This window comes from Staurois parvus, unplaced genomic scaffold, assembly GCF_062004578.1.
Source record: "Staurois parvus isolate SC_StPar_1 unplaced genomic scaffold, SC_StPar_1.0 ptg000209l, whole genome shotgun sequence".
Lineage (NCBI taxonomy): Eukaryota > Metazoa > Chordata > Amphibia > Anura > Ranidae > Staurois > Staurois parvus.
In genome coordinates, this window is record NW_028318005.1 from 8,447,515 (window position 1) to 8,467,730 (window position 20,216).

Sequence of the window (20,216 nt, forward strand, 5' to 3'; positions counted from 1 at the left end):
ATGTTCCCACATCGTCTGGTCCCCAACAGTCTCCTTGTGAGAAAGTGACATGGATACCTGAAGAAGGATCCCACCCCATGTAAACAGAAGAGAAGAAAAAAAACTTGGGATTGGAGCATTATGTGACCATGGCTTTGGGTAATTAACAAGGGCAATTAGATTTAGGCATTTTTTTTAAACCATCAGTCAGCTAGATAGTGATGTGAGGGTTTTTTGTTTTGTCCAGAGTTGGGTTTTAAGGTAAATATGTGCTCATTGGAAAAAAAAAACCAAAACAAAAAAAAAAACATACTTTTCCTTTAAATCTGATCTCTAAATGTCACATCCTCACCCACTCTAAAGCATATCAGCACCTCTTGATACCTGTATTGTGGGAACACCTTCTGTTTATCATTGACACCTGACACATCAGAAGCTGCATCAATTACACAATGCACCTACTTAGAAGGGGATTAAAGAGGATTTAAGGCGGTCACACACAGATCAAAATTTCAATCCATGTATGGGCACTGTGGTTGTACAGAAGTTGATCTACCAATCAACTTCTGTACAACCGACCTGTTGGATTTTTCCTGCTCAATCAGTTGATCAGTGTATTCTGATGGCGGGTAAGTCTCACCACCATCAGAATACAATAGCTCAGCAGGGAGGATTCCCCCATCTACATCACAACAGTGTTAATGGGGGAACTGAGAATGCTATTTGTTCAACCTGACTTATTTATGGGCTGCCTAAGGCACTGCTTTGTTCAGTGAAAAGGTGCATTAAGGACCAGAAACCTTGCTGAATAAACAGGTTACTGGGCAATATCCCAGCTAGCTCCCCCCAAGTGCTGGTGCTAAACAGCAAGAATAGAAAAGTGTAGGTGTTGCTGCTCATAGCAACTATTCAGGTGCTTATTAGAATTTTTTAACCCGCACTATTAAAATGTAGTATTTTGTTATATAGTAACAAATACTGCCCTATTCTATGATAGCATATATTGCTTCATAAATATGTGTTGCACTGTGGACCTAAAGCACGCAATCATTGTTAGGCATTTTCCCCTGGCAAGCCGTTAATGTTGTGTGGAATAGCATCTTTGTGCGTCTGTTTTGCAGCTTGCCTCAGACGGAGACATCATTAGTAAGTTATGTTGCAGCACTTTGCAGTAACGTATCTTCACAAATCCATTATAATTCACATTTATAGCAATCTCTTTCTAGGTCTTTGTTTGTTCACATTTTTACTCTAAATTTCAAACTCAGTTTGGACTGATGAAAAGCTTATAGTAAGTAAACTGTGCCATTAGGAAAATGACTGTGTAGCACTCTTGTTATGCAGTGCATCATTGCAGCTTGAATCTGCAGGATCATTTGGCATGGCTTATGGCACATTTTGCCAGCTGTTTTACTACTGACAGACTTGCTAACTAGTTTAGTTTTCTGCAGCACTGATACAATGGATGGAAATTTCAGAGAAGCAAATTAAAGGAGCAAAAAAGCATAGGAGGCAACACCATATTTTAGTGGAAAAATGTAACAGCTTCGGGTCGTTTTTCTTCTGTATTATGATTTAGTTAGTTCTTAAACTGATGTTTTAATATAATTTTATTACTATTTATATAAAATTGTCAGTTTGCCATTAAATAGTTAATACAGAGTACATCCATGATACAGGCATCAAGGAACATTATGTTTCTAATACTCTGTAAATATCCTTTTTCTAAATGAAACGCCATACTAAACCATACAGAGCAGAGAGGAGTTATAAGTTACTCTTCTTCTACTTGTTCAGTTGATTTTTCCAATCAGAGCTTCAGCTATTGAGCTCTGTAGTTAGGAGTTGTTTTTTTTGTAGAAACAGTTAAAATGTATGTCATGCCTAACCTTTTTTCCTTAGTTTGGATAGAGTGGAAAACCATTAGAACAACTCTCAAGTTTTTACTGCTACCCAGGGCTCGGTTAGGGGTATTTTCCCTCACTTAGTTTCTTGGTGTTATATATTACTTTTAGCAGACAGACAGTAGGGGAAAACTGCAATAGGGCTGCAAAACAAATCTGAAAAAGGAAATACTAAACAAAAAAACTACTCGAAATGTTGTATACCCATTGTCCTGCAAAGTTTTAAAAAAATCACAATTTACAGACCTTTTTGCAACTTCAAAAGTACTTCAGCTCCTTTTTGTAAATGTTAGGCTGGTGCAACTGGTGGGTGTGAACTCTCCCCACCACTAGCAACACCTAGATCTATAGACACCAGTGGGTATTGTACCTGATAAGTGATTCAGCATTGTTGGCCCTACAGATTTATACAGAAGTGTTGGAGCTTTGCTAAACTGTAATGGGGAACAATAGAGCTAAATTTTAAAGTTGGTTTAAACCTTTTTTTCTACTTTAAAGTTAGCCTGGTACACAAGTAAAATGAAGTCTTATCACCACCTCAGACTGATATAACCAATTCATATGCTACAATTCATATTCATCTGACTTATTCACACTGTTGTGTTAGAAAAATGGAAATGTATCTTTAATTCTAAAAAATATACTAAAAAAATAATGAAACCAATACATTGCCTTTAAAGGACACCTTTACAGGGAGACAGACTGTCATTTCTAAAAATGCTAGATACCCTGCTGTCATTGGCTTTAGTGCTTTCTGAGTCATAGACTTAGAACAACCATGCAGAAAGAAAAGTCAAGAGTCAGGACTGAATACCTGGTCTTTGTACCTGTCCCAGGTTAGTGACTCAACTCAAAGATCTGAAATAGTGGGATCATTATGAGAGCCAGGAAGGTAGCATTTTCAGGAGTATACAGCAAAGGTAACCAAAATATTTCGCTCAAGACATACTTAATTTAATGGTGGTAAATTTTCATATTGACTCCTTGCACATACCCCAAGGATCAATAACAACATAATACAGGGAAGGGGTTTACATAAATAGACTCCCAGTGGATTGGCCACTATGTCGCCATACCCCCTTCACCAGAGTGTTAAACATCATTATCAACCTTATATGAGAATGTTAGGATACATGTAATACCAAACATACACTGCTCAAAAATTAAAGGAACACATTTTAACCATTTGTCATCCTGAGGATTTATCCCCCTAATGACCAGGCCTCTTTTTACTATTCGGCTCTTTGCTATTTCTAATTTTGCGGTCATGTAATGCTGTACTTAAACAAAATTTCCGTCCTTTTTTAATACAAATAGAGCTTTCTTTTGGTGGTATTTGATCACCTGTGCGCTTTTTATTTTTGGCGCTATAAACAAAAAAATATTTGAAAAAAAACCTAATTTTTAAAAAAAAAAAAAAAACCAATATTTTCTCATTTTGGTCATAAAAAATACCAAAAAAAACTAATATGTCATAAATGTAGGCCAAAATGTATTCTGCTACATGTTTTTGGTTAAAAAAAAATCCCAATGCACCCGGTTCCAAATTACTATGCAAATTCTATTTAAGTTTCACAAAGATTAAATATTTTGTTCTTCAGTTTAACTCATGGATGGCATTGTGTGTCAGGGCTCTTTTGATCACTGAAAACAATCTCGGACACCTGTGATAATTACGGTGAGCCCAATTTAAGGAAAAACTACTAAAGGCGGGTGTTCCACATTATTAAGCAGAGCACCATTTTCAAGCAATATGGGGAAGAAAAAGGATCTCTCTGCTGCTGAAAAGAGTGAAATAGTTCAATGCCTTGCACAAGGTATGAAAACATTAGATATTTAACGAAAACTTAAGCGTGATCATCGCACTATTAATAGATTTGTGGCTGATTCAGAGCACAGACGGGTTCGTGCAGATAAAGGCACATTGAGGAAGATTTCTGCCAGATCCATGCATCGAATCAAGAGAGCAGCTGCTAAAATACCATTACATAGCAGCAAACAGATATTTGAAGCTGCTGGTGCCTCTGGAGTCCCACGGACATCAAGGTGTATAGTCCTCCAGAGTCTTGCAACTGTGCATAAACCTTCTATTTTGCCACCAATAACCAATGCTCACAAGCAGAAACGGCTGCATTGGGCAGAAAAATACATGAAGACTAATTTTCAAACAGTTCTGTTCACTGATGAGTGCCGTGCAACCCTGGATGGTCCAGATGGATGGAGTAGTGGATGGTTGGTGGACGGCCACCCTGTTCCAACAAGGCTGCAACGTCAGCAAGGCGGTGGTGGAAACATGTTCTGGGCCGGAATCATGGGAACAGAGCTGGTCGGCCCCTTTAGGGTCCCCGAAGGAGTAAAGATGACCTCTGCAAAGTATGTGGAGTTTATAACTGACCACTTTCTTCCCTGGTACAGAAGGAAGAACTATGCTTTCCGTAATAAAATCATCTTCATGCATGACAATGCACCATCTCATGCTGCAAAGAATACCTCTGCATCAATGGCTGCTATGGGGATAAAAGGAGAGAAAGTCATGGTGTGGCCTCCATCCTCCCCTGACCTCAATCCTATTGACAACCTTTGGAGCATCCTCAAGCAAAAGATCTATGAGGGTGGGAGGTAGTTCAATCACCAAAAGAAAGCTCTATTTGTGTGAAAAAAAGTACATAAATTTCAGTTATGTACCGTATTGCATAACCACGCAATTGTCAGTTAAACTAGTGCAGTGCTGTATAGCAAAAGAATGGCGTAAAATGCATACCATAGTTTGTAGACTCTTACTTACTTTCACACAAAGCAATCAATATACACTTATTCTGATTGATTTTTTTTTTTTACCAAAAACATGTAGCAGAATACATTTTGGCCTAAATTTATAACTAACTTTGAGTTTACTATATATGTTTTATAGCAGAAAGTAAAAAATATTGTTTTTCCCCAAATTTTTCGGTCTTTTTTTGTTTATAGCGTGAAAAATAAAAAGCGCACAGGTGATCAAATACCACCAAAACAAAGCTCTATTTGTGTGAATAAAAAGGACGTAATTTTCGTTTGGGTACAGCATTGCATGACCGCGCAATTATCAGATGAATTAGTGCAGCGCCGAGTAGCAAAAAGAGTCCTGGTCATTAAGGGGGGTAAATCCTCTGAAGGGCAAGTGGTTAAAGTTGAACTTCACTCTCTCAATCAACATTGACTGTTTTTTACATTTCTTTAGTTACTTCCTTGTTTCCATGCCTAGGGAAATGATGTCATGCATCCCAGGAGTCTTCAGGAAAGGAGGGGCTTTTTCAGCCTCCTGCCATGTATATCTGTAAGGGCAGATGGATTTCAGGAAGGTATTCCCAAATTAATCATCTGCCCTTACAAAAGATGGCCATGGCCAGAAATGCTGGCGGATGTTTTTGTAAGTGATTTCTCAACAAAATAAAGCATGGAGACATGGATGGGTGGGGGAGTTTGCTTTGAATATTAAAAATGAATTCAATAGTGCTTTTGGTTTGTGGTGGTCAGATACAGTATAGTTTAGCTTTAAAGTACATAAAACATAAACATCAGGTTCACATTACAGTTCGTCTCTTACAAGCTCATCTTCTTTCAGCTGTCAGTTTGTAAAAACAATTTAGTGCACCCTGTTTATGTGTAACGAACAGCAGAGATGGTCATCTTCATCTAGCGGCCAACATGCACACTACTTAGTTCAATGTGCGCACAAGAGAAACCTCCAGAAACCTGCGGGGGGGGGGGGGGGTTGACTGCCTAAGGGCCTCCACAGAGTTTAATCCAACAAAGAATGAAACCTAATTTAATTTTTTAAAAATCATCATCATCAGTCCTATTACATTACGGTATATATTTCAAAGATGTCTAAAGCTCGTATTTACTTTACATATGGATAGTGGATGGATGAAATAAAAATTCTGTCATTATATAAAAACAGCAAAATGGCAAAGACACAAACTAACCCAAACTAGTGAGATTTTGGCTGATAATTTCTGCAATTGATAGAATTAAGATACAGTTACTAACGGTGCATTCCATGTCATCCAGCACATCAAGTTGATTTCTTCACTTTGATTTTGGTTTCAGTGATGTAGAGAATCTTGTTTTTATTACGATTATTATTATTCAGAGGTGTAGCTACATACTCCCAATAATACATATATTTATTTTCCTGAATATACCTAAAGTAGTTTTTGGTGACTGGATCATAAGAGCTGCAGAAATAATGTTAGACATTGTGAATATAGGAGATAGCACAGAAAATGTAATACTTTATGTGCAGTAAATACTGGGGACACTGGGCTTTAGATTACATTAGGAAAGTTTAGAAAGGTTTTGAAGCATACAGTGAAGGAGATAAGTATTTGGTCCCCTGCTGATTTTGAATGTTTGCCCACTCACAAAGAAATGGTCTAAAAATCGAATGGTAGGTGTATTGCAACACCGAGAGACAGAATAGCAACAAAAAATTCAAAAGAAATGCATGTCTAACAAATTATGCACTGATTTGCATGTTCATGAGGGAAATAAGTATTTTATCCCCTATCATTCAGCAGGATTTCTGGCTACCAGGTGTCTTTCATACAGGTAACAAGCTGAGATTAGAACCAGTCTCTTAAAGGGAGTGCTGCTAATCTCATTTTGTTACCTGTATAATAGACACCTGTCCAGAGAAGCAATCAAACAATCAGATTCTAAACTCTCCACCATGGCAAAGACCAAAGAGCTGCCCAAGGATGTCAAGGATAAGATTGTAGACCTACATAAGGTTGGACTGGGCTACCAAACTATCACCAAGCAATTTGGTGAGAAGGTGACAACAGTTGGTGCAGTCATTCGCAAATGGAAGAAACAGAAAACAACTGTCAGTCTCCCTAGATCTGGTGCACCATGCAAGATCTCACCTCGTGGAGTGTCAGTGATAATGAGAATAGTGAGAAATCATCCCAGAACTACACGTGAGGATCTTGTCAATGATCTCCAGGCAGCTGGGACCACAGTCACCAAGAAAACAATTGGTAACACTCTACACCGACAAGGATTGAAATCCTGCAGTGCCTGCAAGGTCCCTCTGCTCAAGAAAGCACATGCCCAGGCCCGTATGAAGTTTGCCACTGAACATCTGAATGATGCAGAGGAGTACTGGTTGAAAGTGTTGTTGTCAGATGAGACCAAAATCAAACTCATTGGCATCAATTCAACTCGCAGTGTTTGGAGAAGGAGGAATGCTGCCTATGACCCCAAGAACACCATCCCAACTGTCAAACATGGTGGTGGAAACATTCTGCTTTGGGGGTGTTTTTCTGCTAAGGGGACAGGTGAGACTTGGGTGAGAACTATCTTCCCTCAGCCAGGGCATTGAAAATAGGTCGTGGAAGGGTGTTCCAGCATGACAATGACCCAAAACACACAGCCAAGGCAACAAAGGAGGGGCTCAAGAAGAAGCACATTAAGGTCCTGGAGTGGCCTAGCAAGTCTCCCGACCTTAATCCGATTGAAAATCTGTGGAGGGAGCTGAAAGTTCGAGTTGACAAACGTCTGCCACCAAACCTTAATAACTTGGAGAGGATCTGCCAAGAGGAGTGGGCCAAAATCCCTCCTGAGATGTGTGCAAACCTGGTGGCCAACTACAGGAAAAATCTGACCTCTGTGATTGCCAACAAGGGATTTGCCACCAAGTACTAAGTCATGTTTTGTGAAGGGAACCAAATACTTATTTCCCTCATGAACATGCAAATCAGTGCATAATTTGTTAGTCATGCATTTCTTTTGAATTTTTTGTTGCTATTCTGTCTCTCAGTGTTACAATACACCTACCAATCGATTTTTAGACTGATCATTTCTTTGTGAGTGGGAGTTCTCTTTAGATGGTAATAAGCACTTTCGTATTGTCAAAAACAAAAGTAGTGCTTATTTGCTAAAGGAAAAACAAAGGCAAGTACCAGTTTTCACCACTAATTTTTTTCTTGAAATTGCAAAAGACTAGGTAGAAGATTTTTACCTACAATTAGCTGAAAGTCTTTAAAATTGCTACAGGGTGGTGGCTAAGGGTTCCCAACATGACTAGATTATTATCTCCCAACTATCAGTGATAAGGGTAGGACCCTGACACAGGTCAGCTGTATTTTGGATTTCTAACTGGGCTCTTAAAGGATAAGTTCACCTTTTTGACCAAAAATAATGCAAGCACATTTAAAAAAAAAAAAAAAATGTGCATTTATTATTTTTGGTTGCAGCAGCCTGTAAACCATTGCACCAGCGATCAGCAGATCGCTGGTTCCATGCAGGTTTCCTGCAGATCTGTCAGTATATCTGCTTGCCTGTACAGGATGTATGGGCAAACAGATATACTGACAGGAAGATTCAATGAACTACCACAGCGCTAAACAGTGCCATAGTAGTTCATTAAGAACTACAAGCCGACAGCCACTGAGGCTATAGGGACTTGTAGTTCATAGCTTCACAGAACTCTGTGAATGAATGGCGTGTGAACGTGGGCAGAGCCCTATATGACCACACTCTATCCAAAAAGTCAGAGCTTGTATGGGGAACTTTTCCCTGTACTGCTATCACAGGGAGGGCGGAAATCAGGCAGTGGCTGCAGCATTTGGAACACGTTACATGTTCCACCCTAAATATAGGTGGAACATGTAACATGTTCCCAAAGATGGACTTATACTTTAACCACACACCAAAACAATATTACAGAGTGATAAAATTTCACATTGCTGCACAATATATGGAGAGCACAGCAGCTAAATGGTTAGCGCTTCCACCTGGCAGTACTAGGGTTCTTGGTTCGAATCCCAATCACGGCACCACCTGCCTGGAGTTTGCATGTTTTCCCTGTGCCTGCGAGGGCTTCCTCCGGGTAGTCTGGTTTCCTCCCACACTCCAAAGACATGCTGGTAGGTTAATTGGACCCTGTCTAAATTGGCTCTAGTATGAATGTGAATTAGGGACCTTAGATTGTACGCCCTTTGAGGGTTAGCAATTGATATGCATGTACCATACATATATATTTAAAGCGCTGCGAAAATTGACGGCGCTATATAAGTACCTGTAGTTAATAAATAAAATAAATATATCACTGTACAATATTCAGTTACAATGTACATAAACACGCCAACACATAAGATATCCAAATATTCTTAAACATATGAATTTGTTTAGAAATAAAATATATATTTTTTCTAATTTAAACAGTGTATGGCTAAACAAATAATACATGTTTAATTAAAAGCGACGTGCAACAGCAATGATAAAAGTACAATAACCGATAGCAACTAATCAGACACAATAATTTTTGTGATTACAAGCTTCATATCTGTAGTTGTTTTAGTAATGTAAGAAAATTGGATTTTTTTTCATGCTTACATGCAGAAAGGATCACATCAAAAAGAGGGTAGGCCATATGGAAGGCAAATGTAAACCCTTGATCTAGTATAGGGAACATATGAATATTCACACAAATGAGCATTGCATTCTGCAATAAAACATCTATCAAGATCATCCTTTTTGTAAGTGCTAGGCAACACTGTCAGCACTGCTCTAGAGGAGTTACTGCATTTAGCTCTGAAAGGTATCCAATAGGTACAAGCAGAGTACTTTTATCATACTGCTGTGTACACTTTGGGTTTTGGTTTTAATCATATTTCTAAAGGCTAAGTTCACACTTATGCAGTTTGTGTTTGAGCCGTTTCTGCATTGCGTTTTGCATTTTTGCACCTGCATTTTTTTACGCGTGTTTGCCTTTTTTTTTTTTTTCTTGTTCCTAGGCAGACTTAAAATGCAAAATGCATTAAAAATGTATCAAAGACACAGCAAAAATGCATCAAAAACACACTACATGCTTTTCTGCAGCATTTCCATTGAAGTCTATATAATCAAAAATGCAACTTTTTGTGTTTAAAAAAGTCCTTGACCCTTTCCAAAAAAGGCACCGGGTCAAAACACAGACGTGTGAACGTGTCTCATAGGACATCATGTTAAATGGACTGTACTGCATTTCTGCAGATTGCAAAGCGGTGCGGGAAAACGCTTAGGTGTGAATCTAGGGTAAGGCCTGTTCACACCACATGCATCCAAAATGCATAGAAAGTAGGTTACATGGTTTTCAATTGCATAGTTCAGACCAGTGCTTGCTGTTCCAGTGCGTTGCGGTTCCAGAAAAAAAAAAAGTAGAACATGCTGCATTTTTCCTGCACAGAACTGTACTGGAACATGATATGTAAAAAAAAAACACACCAGAACACTCCTATATGTATCAAAAACACACCAGACCCCAGTACAGTGAAAAAAAAGAAAAAAAAACTGGAATGCACCTAAAATTAATAAAAAATGCACCAAAACACATCAAACACATGCATGCAAAAATGCATCCAGAATGGCTCTGGAGTACGTTTTTGTGGTGTGAACTGGCCCAGGTAGGTTCCCACCAGAAATCACACAGGGGTGTTGTTAACATTGACACCTGCTGTAGAAAGGAACTGCAGTGCGTTTTGAACACTAAATGCGGATTTCCTGCACAACATTCTGGTGTAAACAGGCACTAAATATTTTAAAATGCCTCATCTCATTATTTAACAATTATGCTTGTTTTGACTTATGGTGACTGAGAAGCATTTATGACTGGCTTTTCCATGATTTCCTTTCTTTGAATGAGCTTTGTGAGTTGAAGACAGGCCTTTAATAAAGTATGCATTGTTCTATGGTGTTTGAGCACTCAGCAAATTGTCCATGAGTACTGACATCTGCTCCCATTAGAGAAAACATATTATAGTAGAAACACACTGGAGCTTGCCTAACGCAGGAGTACTATACACAGGCTAGTGTATTGAAAGAACTCTTTAGTAACAGCAATAAAGGTGGACTTCCCTCTTTTTGTAAATATAAAATCTAAAAAGATCTATACTCAGAAATGTAAATATTGCCATACGGCAATTAAAACTAAATTATAATTACATATTACCGTTTCCCATTGGTTAGCAATCACCTTAGATATTATCAGCCTCAGATAGAAAATAACAAGTCACTGAACCTGGCAATAAGGAAAATCCTGAACACTTTAAATTTATATGATATTTTTATTGCTGTAAACAAACTGTAGGTGAACTGTAACAGCTGACTATAGATGTCTGTATCATTATCTTTATAATGTGTCTTCAATTGTCGTATTAATCACATTACAAGCAATAAATCAATGGTCTCTGATGTTTAATTGATACCACACAGGGGATGGAATATCCAATAATCTAGTAAATGCACAGTGTTGATTATAATGGTATTATAGGATTCTAGAAGATGTTCCATATGCTCAAGTGATATTATAATTAGTTTAACCACTTCCTGGTTGGCCACTTTATATAAATGGGACAAGCTTTGTTCTGGGAGGACCCATACGCCCTCCTATAACGGGCGGCTATGAGCGGTCTTGGGGCTGCGCGATCTATGAGGAACACAGCAGATCCCAGTTCAAGGTACAGGGCCACTGTGATTGGCCCTGTACCACATGATCACTGTGGTCAGTCACAGCAAACACTGTAAAGAGTGGTAAGCTGTGCCTGTCATTCATTGTTTACTACTGTGATATCTGTGATTGTTCACAGTGATTACATGGTACAAGCAAATCACATTGACCCTGTACATGTAATAGCTGTGGCCAATCACAGCTATCATAGTAGTACTGAATGGCTGCACGAATACAACTGAACAGTACAGAAATGATTGCCTATACAGTCATTGTTGCTATATATGTCATCACAGTGTAAAAACAACCACAAAACAAGTGGTGACATTGTACTGCAGTGGCGATGATCATGTACAATGGCTGGCTGCTCTAATATCACAGTCCATGCCACCAGCTATTGTCTTTGATCACTGCCACATCTCTGCAATGTTACCAGACTAGTACTTCCAGTCAGTGCCCCTAATCACTACTGCACCAGTCACAGTGTCTCTGATCACCGCCATACCAGTCCCAGGGTCCCTGATCACCACCATAAGAGTCCCAGGGTCCCTGATCACCGCCATACCAGTCCTAGGGTCCCTGATCGCTGCCACACCAGTCCCAGGGTCCATGATCACTGCCACACCAGTCATGTTACTATAAGGATGTGTTAACATGAGCAATGCCCTCTGAAAAGCCATACATGTGTGGATGGCTCTTTATAGAGCATTTGACAGGCAGTGAAAATACACCAACTGAATAGGTGGTGATTGCCAGGTATACAGGTGGTATAATTCCTGCCACAGCTGCAAAGCATCACAGCCATGGCATGTGTACACCTTTAGTGTACGGTAAAACTGCAGCTCAACAACAAGTTTATACCCAACCCCAACCTCACATGTGAACAAGTCCTAATAGTGAAGCCAGTCACAGTTCTTTGATCACCACCACACCAGTCCCAGTGTCACCAGAACAGTGTAAGTCAGCATTAGTGCTCCTAACTGCTGCCACCTGCAGTGTCACCAGACCAGTTCAGCCAATAATAGTATTCCTGATCTCACTACACTAGTGCAGTGTTGCCTCTGTCTGCTGCCTGTATTAACCCCGGCCTGTTTATTGACCACATTTCTGCTTGCTGCCTGTACTGATGTTTTGCCTGTTTGCTTACCATGTCTCTGCCTGTCACCTGAACTGATCCATGTGCATGTCCGACCAAGTATATTTCTTTGAGACACAGCTCCCAGCCCTTCCCTGTGCACAATTGCACTCCTGGAGCCAGCAGAACTCTTTTGTTCTTTCTTTCTTTTGCTTCCTGTACTTCCTGGCCAGTGAATATGGCTTTCCTGGGTGCAGCTACGTACCAGTAGGCTAGGCTTGCTTGGCTTATGAGAATTGGGACTGCTTTATGACGCTACACTAAGCAATATTCCATGACCACTTATACAGAGGTGAAAAACGATACACTGGTTTTGACGCAATTGGTTCATTGGTATGATACACAAGTTACAATGCCCAGTACATAATCAGTCGATATAGTGAAAATGTATCACACATGTGGTATCACTAAACTTGGGAGGAGAAGGAGAATGTGTTTTGGGGTATAATTCTAAATATGCTTATGCTGTGTGTGAGAAATATGATATCTTATTAATCTGACAACTTTATGTAAAAAATCAATTCCCTCTTCCTCCCCTTTCTCTGTTTATTCTCATTCTCTTTCTATACTTTTTCCTTGGCATATGTGATAAAATTTGAATTATAGTTTCCCGAATACTGCATTTCCTTACTGTACTTTATACACAGTTAACACTCCTAGACATACACTTTTACAGGCAAATCAAGACCATTATTTGACCTACCTATGGTTGGAAACCGTACCATTTCAAAATTCTGTACATACATTTTCTTGTGTTCTCATAAAATTGTTGAATCATATCTGTGCTTGGAAGATTCTTTGGTAAACATATTGTTCTGAACTGGTAATAATTTGTGTTGTAATTGTGTACTGTACATCTCACGGTTCTTATTCAGAAGCTGAGAACTTTGCAAAAAGTATTTACAAAATATAATAATTTTCATTTTCTTTCCGCATTTTCCAAAAACTTGTGACAAAAGTCTTCAAAAGACTAACCATGTCTCTTAAAAATACCTTGGGATGTTTACTCTTCAAAATGTTGTAATTTTGTGTGTGTGTGTTTACTGTCCTGGTGCTCCAGAGTCTCAGAATGTATGCCCCTAGGAAGGCTGAAAATGCGCCTTAAATTTTGGGCCTATTTATGTGGTTAGGCTGTGAAAAAGTCTCGAAACCAGTGGGATAATTGGCGCAGAGAGGAAACTCTCGTGATAAGACAAAACTGAACAAATGTAGCAACAATAAACCATGTAAAATTGTATAAAATGTAAAAATATCACATGGAGTCCATATTGGAGACACTAGCAGTGGCAGCTCCCCATAGAGCGAAGCAATACTCTGTAGGAAATATAAAAGGACACAAGGGGGCGCCAGACTAAACACTCCAACTTCTCCAAGTTATTTTATGAAAGGTGTAATGAGTCTTTTGAAAATTTTATTTTTTGCCACAAGTTTTTGTAAAATGCTAGGAAGAAAATATATATATTTTTTTTAACCCAAAGCTGTCAATTAATAAGCTATTTCTAACGCACAGCATAGGCATACTTAGAACTACAACCCAAAACACATTCTGCTACTCATTCTGACTGTAGCAATACCACGTGAGACTTTTTCACAAAAGGACACAAGGGGGCGCCAACCTAAGTGCATTGGATTAAAATAATTTATTAAAATACAACAGCCTATAGCTACTCACAAAGGTAGGAGAATGATAAGCAAATATGTCAGTCCTTGGCTTGAGAGAGCGATGGTGTCAGTCAGAGCCCTGGTCCCTTGGGATGGAGAGGGATGGAAGCTGTCAGTGGTGGGGACGCTGGAGACCAGCACCATAACCAGCTTGGAGCGCACGGAAGTCCGGACCAATCAGAAGGCGAGGATGGGTCAGGTGACACATTTCAAAGCATCCGCTTTTTCAGAACTGAATGGATGTTGGGGATGTCACTCTCTTATAGGAGGAGGAACAGACAGAAAGGACTATGCGGCTAGATGGACAGTGGTAAGCTGGAGGAGGAATTAGCGGCGCAGTTCAGCAGACGTGGTTTGGAAATAGCAATGTATATGGTACACAGTAATGACAAATTTAAAAAACATAATTATGGTCACTGATCAAGAGACATGAACTGCGGCAGATATATATATAAAACATTGGGGAGTGGCAGATAATATACTTTGGCAGTCTCAAAGACCATAATAATATAAAATATATAGTACAATGTTTACTAAGATTGGCTATTCACAGAAGTATATATATATATATATATATATATATATATATATATATATATATATATAAAACATTGGAGAAAACATTATAGAATATAACCATGAATACAACAAAAAGTGCAAAAAATGCATAAGGTGAATGCAGCGCCAGTAAGTTGGAGTTATATACAGGTATATGAATAAATGAAGGTACAAGCGGGCAGAAATAAACAAAGAATCATAAACCGGTATGGACCTCAATTTCCTTATTTAACCCCCTGGGGTCCAGTGTATCCAGGGTATATATCCAAAAGGTTTCTTGCCTGCATAATCGCTGAAAACGTTCAGCTGTAGAATATATATTAGGTATGGAATCAATAGTCCATACTTGGAGATCATGGATGGATCTGTTGGAAAATTCAGAAAAGTGTCGTGGGACGCTATGTTTGGGGTTACCATCTTTCACTAGACGTCGGTATTCTCCAAACCTTTTTCTGAGAGTTCTGATGGTACGCTCGACATAGAGCAGACCGCAGGGACAGGAGAGGCAGTAAACCACATAAGTTGGTAAGCAATTGTGGAATGATTTGATGGAATAGGTTTAAAATCGCTAGGAATACTCTGTTCTCAGGTACAAAAATCTTCTTTGCATTATCATCCACTGAAGGACACCGAAATGTAGCAAATTCTTAGACATATGACATGCCCAAACAGTCCATTTAAGAGTTGACAGCAGTTATTGAGATATCCAACAGAAGTGTAAACATAACTGAGGAGTTTCTGAAGGGATAAACCCTTGAATCAAGGCTATACAAAGCAGAGATAATTAAATATGCACGTTTGCCACAACTCAAAGGGGACACCAAGGATCAATCTAGTGCTCCAAACCTAGCCAGAACTGACCAATTGACAGAAAGGGAAAACTGCTTCCTGAACAGTGAATAGCAATGTGGAGGACAACCAGTCATCCACCAAAAGGAAAACGGGTGGCATAACATAACTACCTGAACAGCAGAAAAATACTACAGCTTAGTTGATCCATGACAAAGAATGTTTACCAAGGTAAAGGATGAAGAGTTCAAAGAACACTAGAAATTTGGAATGAGGAAATATCTATCTTCCTGTAAGCAGGTCCTATAAAAGGACAGTAGTGGAGAATAAAAGGGTATGTTGTTAAATGACATTTTATAGCAGGACAAAAGAGTGTCCTGACTGCTGACCCTCAAGGGAAGTACATGACGTATTAGCAATGGATACTTCTATATGAGGAATACTTGAGGCATACTATTGTGCAGAAGCCCCAATATTTAAGGTGGGATACATCAGATGTGGTGTTTTAGAGACCAATAACTTGATCCTCGGAAGAATAAACCATGTACTCAAGAAAAAGAGCAGTGCTAAAATAGATCACATGGTTAGAAAAAGGAGGAGATCTCACATTTTTCCAGAAGTGAAGATCTATCAAAATCCAGATGAGGTCTAACAAATCTGAGGACTGGTAAGCAGCAAATACTAAGCATATTTTTCTTGGCTTTATACTCACTTTTAGGCTGAAATTATGATTACTGAATATTTCATCTCTATAGCTTTGGATGAGTGTTAAATGTAAGATAGCAAAGTATATCTACTACCCTCTGAAATTTTGCTACCCTAGTCCTCAGCCAATCTGGTCTGGGCCTGAAAGAAAACAATTCCTTCTGATTTACTTCACCTTAGTGTTGAGTCAACAATAGCCATGATTTTCCTTCTCAGTGTTCTTTCTAAGTATTTGAAGCCTAGTAATCAATTCTAATGCATTGTAATGAATTTTATTCAAGCAGCAAGACATTGATCATGGCTTAAATTGTGTATGCATTCAAGACATGATTAACATATTTGTAACACAAGTCTTAGAATCCAAAGCACCCAAAAGAACGTTCCCATTTCTCTCTCATTTTAATATTTATTATTCAACCTAGGATTTTAACTTTTCAACGACATTGACCATTGCATCTGAAATATATAACAATACTGGTTTAAAAATGTAAGACTGGGATTTTTCACATTCCTTAGGCTAACTTATTTATTATTACTTTGCTTTAAGGAAATGCAAATTAAAAATGTATGAGTTTCTTATATGACAGATGCTAACAACCACAGGAACATGTTACTCAATGCGACCTTGTGAAGGTTACTTCATGTCAGAACTGACCACCAAAACTATTATTACTCTGGAAAGCAAGAACATTCACAATAAGGCATGCTAGTAATCATAACTGCTTGAAAGCTATGACTTGAGTCCAGCTGTCTGTGAAATACACTGGCTGCACAATAACATTAATTAAGGTGATAAAATGACATTTGAACAAAGTATTTTATCTTAACTCAAACTGAAAAGAAAATGTTGTTAGATCTAATAAACTGACGGGATGGGAAATTCAAGATAGTCTTCATTAATAAGATCTTAGCATGCAATAGCTCTTTAAGAAAAACCACATTTTGTCAGTCATATTTGTAAGACTTGCTGGATTTAACCATTTTGACTGTAAGCAAAGAACTGCAGCAGAGAGATTCCCATTTAGCTTTTTCACTAAAATGTTCATGCAGACTATATAAAATACACACAAATACATGGGCAATATCACAACAACTAGTAAGAAGCTGCTTGTCAAAGACTAAACTGAAGAACAATGATGTGCATTCTGAAGATATAAGCATAATGGAGCCAGAGGCAGTTCGAGGATAAACAGAACAAGATTTTTTGACTTGGATATATTGACAAGTCACAACCTTTTTTGGGGGGGGATAAAGTAGAAAGTAGACTAAACCCCTATCAGGTTTATATTGCTGGCTGTGTCCTCTATGGGAAGGTTAATTCCTCAGTGAGGAACACTGGTAGAAAGTGGTGGAATGTACAAGATTTCATAATTGCAAGCAAAATAGGGGGGGAAATCTTATAGAAGTAACTATACCTACAAAGAAAACCGCCTTGTTACTTTGGCGAGATTTGCTCTTAATTTATGTCTCCCAGACAGGAAGTGAAAGGAATTATCCCTGATGGCAAAAAAATAAAACATTAAACCTGACAGGAGGGTTACTATACCCTACTCTATCCAGACTAGGAAAAAAGTTTGGCCTTCAGACAGATATTAAACATAGAGATAAATATTTCCCTTAGAAAAGCAATGTTCAGGAGCAGGTCTAGGGACATTGAAAGGGTGAGTCCACCAAAAACTCGTACGTCAATTAGTCAACTGCCTTGAAATAAATAACCAATTAGCCTTGAATACTGATGGCATTTTAAATAATATAAAACACCTAAAAAAAGAGAGGCCTTGTCTGGAAGAATTCAGCCAATGAAACATTCAGACAGACAGCAGCTACCCAAAAGTGATTATGTAGTTCAGGCAATCTGTCCATATTTGTATGTCTTTTTTTTTTTTTTTTTTACTTCAGAAAATGCAAATCAGTGTAACAAAAATTTTTCAAATCAGCTTATATTCATTGTAGAAAATCAATAAGCTTGTTACATTTTCTAGCATAATCATCTGCAGATAACAGTTTCCTCTTTGTTATTTGGGAGCCATTAGCTGACACTGTTTTTAAAACCCTGGGTTTTCCTTTTCTTGCTGATGTTGTGGCTGTAGACACTGTTTAACCATTTGCCCTCGAAAAGATTTACCCCCCTTCCTAACCAGGCCATTGTTTGCGATATGGCGCTGCGGTACTTTAACTGACAATTGCACGGTCATGCAACGCTGTACATATTTTTTTTTGTTATACTAGTAATGGAGTCGATCAGAAACTAATAGTGGGACTAAGGACACTGAGCAGAAAAGGGTTAACATCTGGGGCGATCAAAGGGTTAACTGTGTGTTAGGGAATGTTTTTTATGTGTACTATGTGCTGTTTTACTAAGGAGACCTGCTGCTTTCAATCTCTCTGCAGTGCAGAGATTGAAAGCAGCATGTCTTTGCTGACAGGAGAGAGATCTGTGTTGTTTACACACAGATCTCACCCCTCTCAGCTTTTCCGACGATCACAGAGTCCTGGTCGGGACCTGGTGATTGACATCATAAGGAGCCAATAGCAGCTCAGGTAGAGCGGCGTGCATGCCCCCTACCTGGAAATGCAAAATTGCATATATATACATGATTTTGCACAGTGCAGCCGCCCTGTAGCAGCACATATGCTACAGGGAGGCGGGCAAGCAGTTAAAGCTGAACTCCAGTCTTAACCTTAGTCTTCCACAGCTGTACAGGCTCCTGTTCTGTACTGAAATCGCTTTATCTGATTTCACAGTGTGAATTAGAAGTTGGAGTACATTAGATAGAGTCCACCTCATTTTCTGCCTCATGGATATTTAGCTTACTGTCCATGGCCCTCCACTGGATTTTAGGTCTTTTAATCGCAGAGGCTCAGGATTGCATGTGGCCATTACCTAGGGCAGTCTGTATGCAAATACAACCTTATTGCCCATAAATAGAAGCATAGGAACCAAGTGATGGTGTCAATCGTGTCTAAAATAAGGTAAAGGCAAGGCATTAAAAAGAGAAGTTTTCATTTAAACATTTCAGTAGTAGGTTGATGGGGGAAGGGGGTGAAATCACGGGGAAATCAGGGATGTTAAATGCAAGCAGACTAAACTATTAAACTTCATCCTTAATGGAAAAAATCATCAAAAAGCAATTGTGAAGATAAACATAAGCTGGTCAGTGATTAAATACAGCATGTAAAATAAGTGTTGAACACATCATCATTTTTCTCTGTAAATATATTTCTACAGGTGCTATTGACATGAAATTTTCACATGAAGGCAACAACCCATGCAATACATACATGCAGAGAAACCAAAACAAATAAGTTCAGAAACTAAGTTATGTCTAATAAAATGGAATGACATGGGCGAAAATTATTGAACACATGAAAAAAGGGCAAAAAATGCATGGAGTCAAGACACCAGATGTAATCTATCAGTAATTAGAAAGCAATCCTGCCCCTTGTCAGTGCAAATTAATATCAGCTGGTTCAGTCTTAACTGATGGTCTATAAAAAGGTGTCTTATTACCAAGGTGTCACACATGAACGAGAAAAGCAAAGATCTCTCCCAAGACCTTTGCAACTTTATTGACCATAAATCGGTCACGAGGAGGTGCTCCTCCCAAGATTTCTGACAGAGGAGTGAAAAGAATTATCAGAAGAGTTGTCCAAGAGCCAAGGCCAACTTGTGAAGAGCTTCAGAAAGACCTGGAATTAGCAGGTACAATTGTTTCAAAGAAAACAATTAGTAATGGACTCAACTGCCATGGCCTATATGCACGCTCACCAATCAAGACTCCGTTGCTGAAGAAAAAACACGTTGAAGCTCGTTTAAAGTTTGCTGCACAACATTTAGACAAGACTGTGAAATACTGGGAGAATATAGTCTGGTCAGATGAGACCAAAATTTAACTCTTTGGATGCCATAATACACAACATGCTTGGAGATAAAATGGCACTGCACATCACCCCAAAAACACCATAACAACGGTGAAATTTGGAGGTGGGAAAATCATGGTGTGGGGCTTTT